The following is a 13,109-nucleotide window of genomic DNA, read 5'->3' as shown; positions in this document are numbered from 1 at the left end:
AATTTTAGTAGAGATTCGTGCGTCTGTAAAATGATCTATACACGAAGCATATAACGACCACCGTCATCAAACCTTAGCAAAATATCTGGCCGAGAACCCGGACAAATTCTGGTCTTATGAAGAATCGCTAGGCGGGTCTAAGACTGCTGTCCAGTCACTCGGTGACCAGTCTGCTGTGGCAGTAGAAGGTAGCAAACGGAAAGCCAAAGTTTTAAATTTCGCTTTTAATTAACCATTCATACAGGAGAATCGTACAAACGTACCGTCGTTTGACCATCGCACAGACTCCCGTATGGACGACATAATAATAAGCATCGCTGGCGTAGAAAAATAACTGAAAGAGGTGAAAACAAATAAGTCGCCCGGTCCGGATGGAATTCCAGTTCGGTTTTACAAAGAGTACTCAACAGCAATGGCCTCTTCCTTAGCTTGCATTTATCGCGAATCGGCTGCCTTGTGCAAAGCCCAAAGCGACCGGAAATAAGCGCAGGTGACTCCTGGATATAAGATATATAAGAAGCGTAGAGAATCGGACCCGCAAAATAACGGAACAATATGCTTAACATCGGTCTGCTGCAGAGTTCTTGAACGTATTCTCAGTTGAAATACGATAAATTTCCTTGAGATCGAAAACCTTCTGTCCACCAATCAGCATGGTTTCAGAAAGCGTCGCTCGTGCTAAACTTAGCACTTTTCGCATATGATATCCTGCGAACAATGGCTGAAGGGCAAGTGGTAGATCCCATATTCCTCGATTTCCGGAACGCCTTTGACATAGTGCCTCTCTGTAGACTTTTCAAAATGGTTCAAATGGCTCTGAGCACTATGGGACTCAACTGCTGTGGTCATAAGTCCCCTAGAACTTAGAACTACTTAAACCTAACTAACCTAAGGACATCACACACATCCATGCCCGAGGCAGGATTCGAACCTGCGACCGTAGCAGTCGCACGGTTCCGGACTGCGCGCCTAGAACCGCGAGACCACCGCGGCTGGCCTGTAGACTGTTAACGAAGGAACGAATGCGTGGAATAAGTTCCCAGATATGTGAGTAACTCGAGGATCTCTTAAGTGGTAGAACGCAGTACGTTGTCCTCGAGGGCGAGTGTTCATCAGAGACAAGGGTATCGTTGGGAGTGCCCCAGGGAAGTCTGATACGACGGCTATTTTCTATTTACACAAATGATCTCCAGGACAGGCATTGCAGTAATCTGCGGTTGTTTACCTATGGTGCTGTGGTGTACGGAATGTTGTTGTCCGTGAGTGACTGTAAGAGGATACAAGACGACGTAGACAAAATTTCTAATGCAGCAACATGCAAGTTAAGGCAGATGAGTAGGAAAACCAAACCCGTAATATTACAATAAAGCGTTGGTGGTGTTCTGGTTGATACAGTCACGTCGTTTAATATCTGGGGGTGAAGTTGCAAAGCGATAGCCGTCCGCTGTGACAGAGCGGTTCAAGGCGCTTCAGTCCGAAACCACGCGACTGCTACGGCCGCAGGTTCGAATCCTGCCTCAGGCATGGATATGTGTGTGTGTGTGATCTCCTTAGGTTGGTTAGGTTTAAGTAGTTCTAAATTCTAGGGGACTGATGACCTCAGATGTCCCATAGTGCTCAGAGCCATTTGAACCATTTTGCAAAGCGACATGGAACGAGAATGGGAGGATTGTGGTAGGGTAGGCAGATGGTCGACTTTTGTTTATTGGGAGACTTTTGGGAAAGTGCGCTTCATTCGTAATGGAGACCGCACATTTAGGACACTAGTATGACATATGCTCGAGTGTTTGGGATCAGTACCAGGTGCAATTAAAGGAAGGCATCGAAGCAATTCGGAGCAGGCTGCTAGATTTGTTGCCGTTAAGTTTGAACAACACACAAATACTGCGGAGATGGTTCGTTATCTCACATGGAAATTCCTGGAGGGAAGACAGCGTTCTTTTCGAGGAACACTACTGAGCAAATTTAGGTATCCGGCGTTTGAAGTTGACTGCAGAAAGATTCTACTGCTGCCAAGGCACATTTCACCTGAGGACCACAAAAATAAGACATGAAAAATGAAGTCTCATAAGGAGGCATATGCAGTCGTCTTTCCGTCGCTCTATTTGTTAGAGGAGCTATAAAGGAAGTGTCTAGTAGTGGTACAGGATACCATCCGCCACTCTTCGTACGGTGGCTTGCGAAGTATGTATGTAGATGCCGATGTAGAACAAAGGATATTCAGTTTTGTTGAGACTTTATAAGTGCCTGTACAATTTCAAAATGATGTGTGGCACCATTAAAATAACGCTTAGAAGAAAAGTACAAAATGACACAATTCAATTTTATTTTAATTATGTCAGTTTCCTGTGGACTAAGGGGAATTGAAAATTAGACTATGAACCCTAGAACACATAGACTAGATCTTTGAGAACACTCCAGGTAGTAACAAGAGAAAAGAGAATAAAAAATTGAGACCATCCGGAAGTACGAGGGCGTGATGAAAAGTAATGTCTCCGAATTTTCTATGTGAAAAATCACAAAGCTTTTTAAATAAAACAAACGTTATTAACATTCTATATCTCTATTCTTCATGTCTGCATATTTATTTCTCGACATAGTCACCCTGGCGACGAACTCATTTCTCACAACGAGACAGGAGTTATACACTTATACGGATATGGTGTCTGTTATTTCGGACATGTCCGAAAGAACAGACACCATTGATGACCTGCAGCAGTCTAGAACGAAATTAGAATTATATTAATACCTTCGGCTGCTAACGGGCGTTGATATACATCAACACATACAAATGTATGGTGAAAATGTGTGCCCCGACCGGGATCTCCTGCTTACATGGCAGACGCTCTATCCATCTGAGCCACCGAGGGCACAGAGCATAGCGCGACTGCAGGGACTATCTCGCGCACGCCTGCCGCGAGACCCACATTCTCACCTCGTATGTCCACACACTACATTCGTAGTGTCCCACCCAACACACTCATTAGTCGTGGAAGACATTCTTACCAATTCCCGTAAGAGATCGGGGAATATGTGTGCATCTGCACAGAAGAAGGTCATGGCCGGTATTGCCAGAACTAAATACTTATATGGATATGGTGTCTGTTCTTTCGGACACCGTCGTTTTTGAATGTTTGACTTTGTTGGCGGAGACATAACACCTTTGCTTGCACCGTTTCTTCAGTATCAAAGTGAGGACCACGAAGGTTTCTTTAAGTTCTGGAGACAGATGAAAATCGGAAGAGGCCAAGTGGGGACTATATGGAGGATGATAGATGACAGTGAATCCAAAGCGTCGGACTGTTGCAGATATCGCTGCGGTCGTGTGTGATCTAGCATTGTCATGCTGGAGGAGAGAGTTCTCCATGTGTGGATGAAGTCTTCGAATTCGATATTCGATTACAGCACGCTGTTTCTCATGCGCCGACATAGTTACATTACGCCCCGCCATGTTACACGCTACAATTTGTAGCCCTCTAGCGGCAAAGAGACCCAAATATGTAGACATGAAGAATAAAGGTGTAGAATATTAATAACATTTGTTTCAGTTAAAAAGTTTCAATAGTTTTCGCATAAAAACTCGGAGGCTTTACTTTACAGCACGCTCTCGTATGTAGGAACAAAAAACTTAAATGAAAAAATTACTGAATGCAAAAAAGAATCGAAATAACATATATAAAGAATGGCCGATGAACATACTCTAACAAAACTGCTACAATACATCCTTAAAGGAAGAAGAATCGCTGATAGACGCAAGAGCAGATGGCTGGATCAAGAGGCCGTAACGGACGGACTAGTCTCATGTTTGAGGAAGGAGAAGAACGGATAACAAATGTGCATTATGACGGACGAAGTGACAGGCGCAGTATCCAGAGCGATGAAACGATGCTACAAGTGAAACAAACTCTACGCTATGAGCAACGAGTGAGGATTTGTGCTCTGGCTAATGAGTTTCCTGATGTTGGATGCACCACCATTTACATTAAAGTCACAGAAAAGTTCGGATATCGTCAACTGTGTGCAAGGCTGATACCAAGATTCCTAACTGGCCTCCACAAAGAGCAAAGAATGTCAGGCTAGTGAGAGCTTTGTGCCGATATCGAAAAACAGAGATAATTTTCTTTCCCACATTGTTACTGGTGGCGAGATGTGGCTATCCTGCACCAAAGCAGAATCAAAACAAGAGTCAATGGAGAGGCGCCATTCATATTCGACAGAACCAAGACTTTCTAGAAATCTCGTTATTTGAGCCGAAAAATCATGGGTTCCGTTTTCTGGGACAAAAAAAGGGCGTTCTTTTTGTTGGTTTCATTAAGTGTGGATCATCAATTACAGCTGACGTTTACATCTAACCGCTCGCCAGAAACGTTCCATCCAAATTCGAAGGCGCTAGGAACTATCGGCGGGATAGTCCTTCATCACAATAATGTACGTCCTCACACCAAGGATAAAAGTTAGCATTTTCATTGAAAGATCTCGATCACCCGCCGTACAGTCCCGACCTCACACCCAATGACTATTTACCTGATCTTGCACTTGAAACAACAGCTTGTTGCACAATGGTCTAAAAATGATGAGGATTCAACACCTCCGTTGTAAGCTTGTTTAGTTCTCAGGCGGAGAAAGTCTGAGCATAGGAGTTGAAGAAGTTAGTGCTCCGTTACGAAGAGTGCTTAGAAGTGAACAGAGAATGTGAAAAAATGTAATAGATTTGTAGTAAACTAAAACTGTCAATAAAATTTTTCTCTGTCGAATATATTTTTTATGTTCAAACCTCTCTTACTTTAGTCCTCTTATATAAAGAAGCACCCTACTTACGCACAAGCCTCGCGTTGCCCTCTGACATGCGCCTAGAGAAGTGGGTGGATAACAGTTCTGGGCGAAGGTGGGCCAATGTGTTACTCTGAATAATATTTCGATTACGCCCCCTATCCCCTTCGTAATGTCTCACGTAGTAGTGAGCTCTTTTGTTCCATGCGCGGCATTTTGTGAGCGTTGAAAACTGGTCAGCTTGAGTGAGGACCGGCACAGAAATCATAGTCTGTAGTTGAGCATGAGCTTAGCTTACTTCTGGAAGCTACATCACTGAGCATGTTACTAGGTTCATTTGGCAGGTAATGACAACTCTGTAAGAAAATTTAATTCTGAAAGGAATATAGGAATCTTAAAATTACTGGTGTTCAGCAGCTTTTATATGTAGAATATAAGTGATTTTTTATAATAACATCAAGTGAAGCTACGTAATATGAATATTTATTTATAGTTTTGCTGTACTAGTATCGGGCTTTACGTCAATCTTCAGCAGTAGGCTAACAGAAGATTGAACCAAAACTAATTTTTTTAGGACGACTGACAACAGCTGTTAAGCATTTTATGAAATGCATGACACGCAGCTGTGTATTTATCCTTTATTGTCACTACTGGTTTTTGTTAATAACCATCATCACAGCATTAACCAAAACTGGAAAATATAGACAGCTGCTGTCACGCATTTCAGAAAATAAAGGAACCAAAACTATTTCAAAATGACAGTACCAAAAATATAACGCGAAACATTGTCAAAAGCATACAGTACTTAACATCTTAAGCATTCGCACTGCATAAACTGCATTGCACGCACGTGATTAATCACATTCTATCGAAAGTGAATCAGGTGATTGTTAAGGCACAAACAAAGCAGTGGTCCAACAATGAAATACATAACTTGAAAAAAAAAAACATTGAATACGTTACTAAGTACCAGGTGATCAAAAAGTCAGTATAATTTTGAAAACTGAATAAATCACGGAATAATGTAGATAGAGAGGTACAAATTGACACACATGCTTGGAATGACATGGGGTTTTATTAGAACCAAAAAAATACAAACGTTCAAAAAATGTCCGACAGATGGCGCTTCATCTGCTCAGAATAGCAATAATTGGCATAACAAAGTAAGACAAAGTAAAGGTGATGTTCTTTATAGGAAATGCTCAATATGTCCACCATCATTCCTCAACAATAGCTGTAGTCGAGGAATAATGTTGTGAACAGCACTGTAAAGCATGTCGGGAGTTATGGTGAGGCATTGGCCTCGGATGTTGTCTTCCAGCATCCCTAGAGATGTCGGTCGATCACGATGCACTTGCGACTTCAGGAAACCCCAAAGCCAATAATCGCACATACTGAGGCCTGGGGACCTGGGATGGCAAGCATGACGGAAGTGGCGGGTGAGCACACGATCATCACCAAACGACGTGCTCAAGAGATCTTTCACGCGTGTAGCAATACTTCGTTTTTTTTTTTGGTTCTAATAAAACCCCATGTCATTCCAAGCATGTGTGTCAATTTTTACCTCTCTATCTACATTATTCCGTGGTTTATTAGGTTTTTAAAATTTATACTGACTTTTTGATCACCCGGTATATAGTGCTTGTGTTGCAATGGCCTTATACCAGAAGTCAGTACTCTGAAAATTCTTCATTTCGTGATAGAATGGAAATACATTCAGAAAATGGAAACTGTTACATCATGAAGCACCAGTGAGACGCTTACCAAACTTTGCGGAAATGTTCATCTCATAATGAGTATTAAATGATCATACTTCCATTCCATTCGCAACTGAACTCCCTCATCAACGTTAGTATGAGGTGTGACCTCCACAGGCACCATAACACTGACCCATTCGTTGCGCCTTGGAGACAAACAGCTTCCGAATGCCATCTTGAGGAATTTCTGGCCAAGCCTGAAACACATGCTGTGTCATTTCACGAAGTCTGCGAGCTGGAGGCTCGTATGAAAGTATACATCCTCCCATCGCGTCCCAGACATGGTCCATGGGTGAAAAATCAGGGAACCGAGCAGTCCAGTCAAGGACCTGTATACTCAACAATGGTTTGCGGTGTGAACTATGGAATTTGGTGCCTTGTTATGAAGCATCTGACAAGAGGAATTATCATTCTTGCCACACACACTGGTGACTATTCAGCCTCCTTCATCAACAACCAAATCAGTCCTGTTGTTATTTCCAGTAGCTTCCCACACCACGAATTCAGAAATTGGAAAGCGTTGGGTCTTGAGAGTCCTTTCTTCCTATGAGTTTCCACCAGGTCAGCTACAGACATATTGGCATCCGTCCGGCGTCACAAACAGAATCGAAACTCATCGCTGTACACCATAAAATGCCACTCAGTGCTCCATTTGAATCCGGCTCTACGTCTTGCAAGTCTCTGTAGTGTTCTATGGTGTCAGCGGTAAACGACGCATGGCAATTCGAGTTCTGATCCCAGGTTCCAGTAATATGTCTAGGACGGTTCATGGTGACATTCTGACTGTAACTTCTATCCGTAATTTCAGCTCTTATCATCAGTCTATTCGTTAGAGCCAGTCAAACAATCCTAAATGTTCTCGTGGTTGAGTCCTTCTGGCAGGACCCGTGCCTACTAGAGAACAGAAATTGAGCGAGTACCTGTCTAATTTCCGGGAAGCTTACCTCACTAATCAAGGCGCCGTTGTTACATCAGTGCTAACAAGCTTCCTTCGTTCCCGCTTTACTTCCGCGACCAATTCGCGTCAGAGAACTGTGGCGCTGCGGTCGCTTGATACTCATCGATTCCTTCTCTCTTAATGAACCATGCAGGAGTGTAAGGCTAGTCGTGACTTACTGTTAGTACGGAAGATGAGTACACGATATTGCTGCTGAAGTACAACTGACAATGCGAAATGACCGATTGTCGGCATCAGATGACCTTTAACGAAACTGTTCTGTGAGAACAATGGACGGTGTAAAACGAAAATTAATTAATGCAAAGTACACAATTGCAGATGTGTTCTAATAGAGGAGGAGTGATATCTCTAACGAGTTTCACACGATAGTCCACGCTTCCGACGGAAAACACATATTTCGTCCAGCGCAAACAAAATTATTTATTTATTTTATTTATTTATTTATTTATTTATTTATTTATTTATTGTTCCGTGGGACCAAATTAAGGAGAAGTCTCCATGGACATGGAACGAGTCAATACATGAAATTATAACACGATATTAGAAACAGATAAAATGAAATAAAAAAAAACATATTCAAGTGACAAGTCGTAAGTTTAAATAAAAAAAATCAACAATGTAACACTGGAATTTGCTTAATTTTTTAGCTCTTCCAGGAGCTCCTCGACAGAATAGAAGGAGTGAGCCATGAGGAAACTCTTCAGTTTAGACTTAAAAGAGTTTGGGCTACTGCTAAGATTTTTGAGTTCTTGTGGTAGCTTATTGAAAATGGATGCAGCAGAATACTGCACTCCTTTCTGAAAAGAGTCAAGGAAGTGCATTCCACATGCAGATTTGATTTCTGCCTAGTATTAACTGAGTGAAAGCTGCTAACTCTTGGGAATATTGCTAACAACAAACGACATTAAAGAAAATATATACTGTGAGGACAATGTCAGAATTCCCAGACTATTGAATAGGGGTCGACAAGAGGTTCTCGAACTTACACCACATATAGCTCGAACAGCCCGTTTTTGAGCCAAAAATACCCTCTTTGAATCAGAAGAATTACCCCAAAAAATAATAAATGGTTCAAATGGCTCTGAGCACTATGGGACTTAACATCTGTGGTCATCAGTCCCCTAGAACTTAGAACTACTTAAACCTAACTAACCTAAGGACATCACACACATCCATGCCCGAGGCAGGATTCGAACCTGCGACCGTAGCAGTCGCGTGGTTCCGGACTGAGCGCCTGAACCGCTAGACCACCGCGGCCGGCAAAAAAATAATACCATACGACATAAGCGTATGAAAATATGCGAAGTAGACTACTTTTCGTGTTGAAGTGTCACTTATTTCAGATACTGTTCTAATGGTAAATAAAGCAGCATTTAGTTTCTGAACAAGATCCTGGACATGGGCTTTCCACAACAGCTTACTATCTATCCGAACGCCTAGGAACTTGAACTGTTCGGTCTCGCTTATAATATGCCCATTCTGTCTGATCAAAATATCGGTTCTTGTTGAATTGTGAGTTATAAACTAAAAAAACCGAGTCTTACTGTGATTTAGCATCATATTATTTTCCACAAGCCACGAACTTATTTCATGAACTACATTATTTGTTACTGTTTCAATATTACACACAATATCCTTCACTATCAAGCTGGTATCATCAGCAAACAGAAATATTTTTGAATCACCTGTAATACTAGAAGGCATATCATTTACATAAATAAGAAACAGCAGTGGCCCCAGCACCGACCCTTGGGGATCGCCCCACTTAACAGTGCCCCATTGGGACTGAACATCACTACCACTCTCAATATTGCGGAGAATTAACTTCTGCTTTCTGTTCTTAAAGTAAGAGGCGAACCAATTGTAAGCTACTACCCTTATTCCATAATGGTCCAACTTCTGCAGTAATATTTTGTGGTCAACACAGTCAAAAGCCTTCGTTAAATCAAAGAAAACACCTAGCGTTCGCAACCTTTTATTTAATCCGTCCAAAACCTCACAGAGAAAAGAGAATATAGCATTTTTAGTTGTTAAGCCATTTCTAAAACCAAACTGAACAAATACAACTGCGGACTCAAAGTATTACCGCTATATACTCAACCGTTCTTGTTTATCCTACCTCCATAATCAGAAAACATATGTGCTGCGTTAAACGAAATCTGGGCGCAGGGCAACGTCACTGTTATATCCCTTATATGCCTACAACAAAAAAGTGCGCTACGTCTGTTTTCATTTGGTCATGGCAACTTGCATTTTTGGGCTAACAGCGAGTTGTGTAGCTTATCATTCATTTCTATAATTTGTGTTAATAATTAATCACTATTTCGAGCTCGCACTTTATGTCATGTATTCTAGTACCGTCGTTGCACACACGGTAAAACCTCGGAAGTGTGTATATGTCAGCGTAGCTCTCAGACATTCTCTAAATAGACATTAAAAATGAAATAAATTTATAGCACTCTTCGAAAAAGTTTTGTTTATATAAATATATGCATAAATAGAACCATATTCACGGCTAACCGATCAGTCGTTATATTGGTATATAACTTGCTTCTGTCATTTAGGCAGGCCGGACACCATGTGACATTTCAACTTGCACTTGAGAATGCCTATAAAGCCGAAATTATGATTGTGTGGAATAATTCAATGGTAATTTACAGTTTAATGGTGGAAATTTCCTTCAAAACGGTTGAGTATATAGCGGTAATACTTTGAGTCCGCAGTTGTATTTGCGAATTAGTGTACTCACTCTCCTTTCTGAGCGAGTCGAGTCCACTTGTACCTGACAACAGCTTCATGTGACGAGTAGGCTGCGGCGGAGACTCACGAGTCTAGTCTCCGGGCACACGCAGACGGCGAGTTCGGAGATGGCGTCGCAAGACTAGCTGGCGAGTATACGGAGCTCTTTTCAGATCTCTAGTGCCCACTCTCCTTGCCACGTTGTGGTCCTGAGCCCATTTCGTGACCACCAGTTCTGCAGTCATTTTACTATAGCTAACTGCCTGTGAGATCTGTCGGCATGGTGCTCCTGTGTTCCTCATGCCAATGATTCAGTCTTTCTCAAAGTCCGAATGATACCGATAAGCTGCACATACACTTCCTCTAGGTATGCTGTGTTGCAATCGCCACCTGAGAAGTTCCAGTGTCGTTAGACACACCCAGAAAACATCGTCGTACTCACACCATTCATCTGTAGCAACGTTTTTTTTTCTTTTTTATTAAAAAAAAGCTCGCATAAGAATGAAATTTTAGTAAATGTATGCCACAGGCATGGAACTACTACGGTATGGGTTTGGTAGCGTTCGATCAAAGCCTTCGTGGTGTAATACTTCCTATTTTCGTCACTACATTTAAAACGAACTAATTGCTTCCTTTTTAAATCACCTATAGCTGTAATCACACGCACTGCAAACGGGACTTAACCAGTGATTTTCATTATTTCTAGGGTGGGTTATTCAGTTAAGTCTGTGGTTTATCTTTGAACTTAAAAAAATGTAACGCTGATGCAGCAGGAAATTTCGTGTCGCATATTGCAGAGATGGACTATTTGTTGGAGCCGCACCTGTAGCTCTGGTCGGACACAGTGTCAAAAATTTTCGGGAATTGTGTTGAACTCGCAAAAGCGGGCCGGTGGATATGGGCCTTCCTCAATTTAAGATGGCAAGTTCCGGCACGTTCATAATTTTCTGAGGTTTCCTCGATCTTTGTAAAAGAAACTTTCAATCTCTAGAAAAGCGATAAAGTCAATGTGAAGGGAGCATAGTGTGCATGAACTATCCGTTACTTTCCCCTGCAGCGGACACTAGGTTTTTACGGGCAGTTCCAGGTTTTGACGTAGCGTAGACAGGAGTGATTATCCGGTGGTAGCTTTGTGCTTGGTGGTGCAGCTAATAATTAGCTAGAGGATGTGTCAGCTGGACTTGATGAGGTTCTATCAAATGAAGATAAACGTTATTGCTAGTATTAATACTGAAGTGTTCCATTGTATATCTGTTTGACTTTGAATACAGATTAAGTCACTTTCGTCTACAGTTCTTACAATGATCAGCCAGAACGTTATGACCACCGACCTGCTATCGATATAATCACGTCCCGGCGATAGCAGAGCCGCCTGGCGAGGAATGACTGCTAGTCAGACAAACACACGGTGCATGTAGTATCAGTGAACGTGTTGTCCGTGTGGAATTGGGGAGGTGCGCGATTTATCTGAGTTTGACTGAGGGCAGATTGTGATGGCCAAGAGGCTCGGCACGAGCATTTCGGCAACTGCTCGTCTTGTTGGAGGTTCGAGGAGTGCTGTGGTGAGTGTCTTCAACACGTGGTGAAAACAAGGTGAAACCACGTCCAGGCGCCGTGGGGTTGGGCGGCCACCCCTCACCAGACATGTCTGACGTCATAGGCCGGACAGACTGGTAAAACAGGACACGCGGCGAACTGTGGAGGAACTAACATCAGATTTTAATGCTGGGCAGTGTACACGTGTGTCTGAACACAAAGTGCACCGAACACACGTAATGATGGGCCTCCGTAGCCGATGACCCATGCGTGTACCAATGTTAACACCACGACATCGGCAACTACGACTGAAATGGGCATGTGGCCATCGACACTGGACGTTGGAGCAGTGGCAGAGCGTTGAATGGTCTAACGAATCCCGATACCTTCTTCATCATGCCGATGGGAGGGCGCGAATCCGTCCTCTTCCAGAGGATCAGTTCCTTGGCACCTGTACTAGGGGACGAACATAATCTGGAGGCGGCTCCATCATGCTCTGGTCAGCATTCACCTGGGCATCCATGGGTCCAGTGGAGCTCATGCAAAGCACCATGACGGCCAGGGAATATCGTATACTTGTACGCACCTTCATGAAGATCATGTTTCGGATGGCAGTGGCACTTTTCAACAAATAAATGCACCATATCACAAAGCTAGGAGTGTAATGAACTGGTTCAAGGAACACAGTGGCGAGTTCTAATTGATGTGCTGGCCATCCAACTCGCCAGATCTGAAAAAAAATGTGTGAAATCTTATGGGACTTAACTGCTAAGGTCTTCAGTCCCTAAGCTTACACACTACTTAACCTAAATTATCCTAAGGACAAACACACACACCCATGCCCGAGGGAGGACTCGAACCTCCGCCGGGACCAGCTACACAGTCCATGACTGCAGCGCCCTAGACCGCTAGTCTAATCCCGCGCGCTAGATCTGAACCTGATCGAACACATGTAGGATGTGATTGAACGCTCTATCAGAGTTCATCGCCCCCCCCCCCCCCTCCCTGGAGTTTACGGTAATTAAGTGGCTTGCGTGTGCAGATATGGTGCCAATTCCCTCCGTCAACCTATTAAGGCTTCATTTCTACCGTGCCACGGCGCGTCGTTGCTGTTATCCGTACCAAAGGTGGACATACCGGCTATTAAGTAGGTGGTCCTAATTTTCTGGCTGCTCAGTGTATAATTGTAGAAAAAGTTGCCCAGCAAATATCTTTCCAGAAGTCTAAATTCTTCCCAACATTAAACATACAAAAATTAGACACACTTTCGTCTACGAGTATGGGCCCGTGTGGATTTCTATTACCATACCGGGCGCCTCCCCAGATGGTGGATACGGGAACGCTCATCA

This window comes from Schistocerca nitens, chromosome 3, assembly GCF_023898315.1.
Source record: "Schistocerca nitens isolate TAMUIC-IGC-003100 chromosome 3, iqSchNite1.1, whole genome shotgun sequence".
NCBI classification, from domain to species: domain Eukaryota; kingdom Metazoa; phylum Arthropoda; class Insecta; order Orthoptera; family Acrididae; genus Schistocerca; species Schistocerca nitens.
This window is presented reverse-complemented; position numbering follows the sequence as displayed.